Source organism: Labeo rohita, chromosome 1 (assembly GCF_022985175.1).
Source record: "Labeo rohita strain BAU-BD-2019 chromosome 1, IGBB_LRoh.1.0, whole genome shotgun sequence".
Classification (NCBI taxonomy): domain Eukaryota; kingdom Metazoa; phylum Chordata; class Actinopteri; order Cypriniformes; family Cyprinidae; genus Labeo; species Labeo rohita.
Genome location: NC_066869.1, coordinates 17,437,953 through 17,440,452, shown reverse-complemented (window position 1 = coordinate 17,440,452; position 2,500 = coordinate 17,437,953). Strand labels below are relative to the sequence as shown.

General features: G+C 25.2%; 1 protein-coding gene across 4 annotated transcripts in view; it reads right to left on the bottom strand.

Annotated features, from left to right (window-relative positions):
* The window catches only part of lef1 (lymphoid enhancer-binding factor 1), a 57,316-nt gene that overhangs the window by 1,088 nt on the left and 53,728 nt on the right, over nt 1-2,500 (bottom strand). The window lies entirely within an intron of this gene.

Sequence of the window (2,500 nt, the reverse complement as noted above, 5' to 3'; positions counted from 1 at the left end):
AGGAACACAAATGGAGAGAAAAACATAGTGAGTTTAATAATGCATTTTTTATATAGAAATATATATCTCCCTTTAAAAAAAACTGTATGTTATTATTATTATTATTATAGTTTCTTGGGGGAAATATTTCACTCAAAATTAAAATTCTGTTATCATTTACTATTAAAAAAAAAATGTATATATATTTTGACGTGTGTTTCCGTGTTTATTGTATTTTATTTGTTTTTTTACGGTCTATACACAAAGTCAGTGTGGCCCAGTGCTGTTTTGAGCCCAAAGGACCAGGGATCCCAAACTGATTAATTTGCATATAGTTTTAAATATTATATTTTATGTAAATTATTCATATAAAAATTGCATATTATTATCATCATCATCATCATCATCATCAATATTATTATTACTAATTATAATAATAGTTTAAGTGATATTCTGTCATCATTTACTATTAAAAAAAATATTTTGAAGTGCGTTTTAATTCTATATAATTCTATATAATTTTATATATAATTTTAAAACTTGCATATCGTTTTAAATATTAGAATATATTTGATGTGAATTATCCATATAAAAAGAATTGCAAAATTTTAATTTTGATAAAATGTACATATAATATATAATTTTATATATAATTTTAAAACTTGCATATCATTTTAAATATCAGAATATATTTTGTGTGATTTATCCATATAAAAAGAATTGCAAAATTTTAATTTTGATAAAATGTACATAGAATTTATATATATATATATATATATATATATATATATATATATATATATATATATATATATATATATATACACAAAATTTTAAAACTTGCATATCATTTTAAATATTAGAATATATTTTATGTGAATTACCCCCCCCCCCACTCCCAAAATAAATTTTACATATAATGTATTTATAATTTTATATAGATTTTTTAATTTGCATATCATTTTAAATATTAAATTTTGTGTGAATTATCCATTTAAAAATTGTCATATTTTTATTATAGTTTTTTAAGGGATATTTCAAACAAAATGAAAATTCTGTCACCATTTACTATAAAAAAAGTGATATTTTAAAGTGCATTTTATTATTATTATTTTCCTCCCCCTTTTCCCCAAAGCCAGTGTGACTCAGTGCTGATCTCAAAATAAATTTTATATTCTATATTCTACATTTTATTTTTCATATTCTATAATTGTATTTTATAATTTTTTTATTTTATATTGTAGATTTATATATGGAATAATTCACACAAAATATTTAAAAAGTAATCAAAAATATATTTTATATTATATTCATATTCCATTACTGTATTTTGTGTGAATTATCCCTTTAAAAAAAAAAACTGTATATTACTAATATTATACAGTGTAATATTTCACAGTGTAATGTAAATTCAGTCTTCATTTACTATGAAAAAAAAAAAGTATATTTTGAAGTGTGTTTTAGTGTGCGTTTTTTTTTTTTTTTTTTGTCTATACACAAAGTCAGTGTGGCCTAGTGCTGTTTTGTATCCCAAAAAACAGCTATTTTGTTTGGAATGATTGAAGGCGAGTAAACAACAGAATTTTTATTTTTGGGTTTTTAAGAATTTAAGAAGTCCATATTTTTAAGAATTTTAGAAGTCCATATTTTTATTTTATTTTAAAATCAATATAATTATAATGTCATAATTCATAGTAACTGTACAGTCTCTTGAGAACATTTTGTGGATTAAAATAGTTTCTAAAACATATGACTGACATTGAAAACAAAGAAAAGCTTTGAGATCAAATTTTATCATGCATTGTAATTTGTGTATTGCGCTTTTAGAACAAAAACAGATTGCAAGCTTTCAACAAACTAGCAAACTAAAGAAATCCCCAGCATACCATTTTGAAAGAAAAATGAATCCCACAATCCAACATGAATCCACATCAAATATTTTAAAAGAATTTTAAAATTAAATTTTGTGCGAATTATCCTTTTAATAATTTATAGCGTTTTTATTAACTGTACAGTCTCTCAAGAACATTTTGTGCATGAAAATGGTCTCTGAAAACATATGAAAGAAATTAAAAACAAAAAAACGCATTGAGATCAATTTTTGCCATGCATTGTAATTTGTGTATTGCGCATTAGGACGTTTAGAACAAAAACAGATTGCGAGCTTTCAACAAACTGGCAAACTCAAAAAGTCCCCAGCATGCCATTTTGAAAGCAGAAAGGATCCCACGTCCAACATTAATCAAGAACCGTATTCTCAGAAACCCAAAGTTTTCCATCTCAATCTGTTTGTCCAATCTGAATCCCTTTTGAGAAGTGAAATATTAAATGTAACAGACTCTATTTTGGTCGACAAGCTGTATGGGGCTATTTCAGAAGTGCATCAAATGGAATTCCTGATCAAAGTGAGAAGCAGGAATACAGGAGCAAACCTCTGATGGATAGAGAGGGAGAGAGACAGAGATGGATAAAATGCACGACAAGTAGCGGGCTCCTCCCTGGAGCGGAGGTCGAGCGCAAG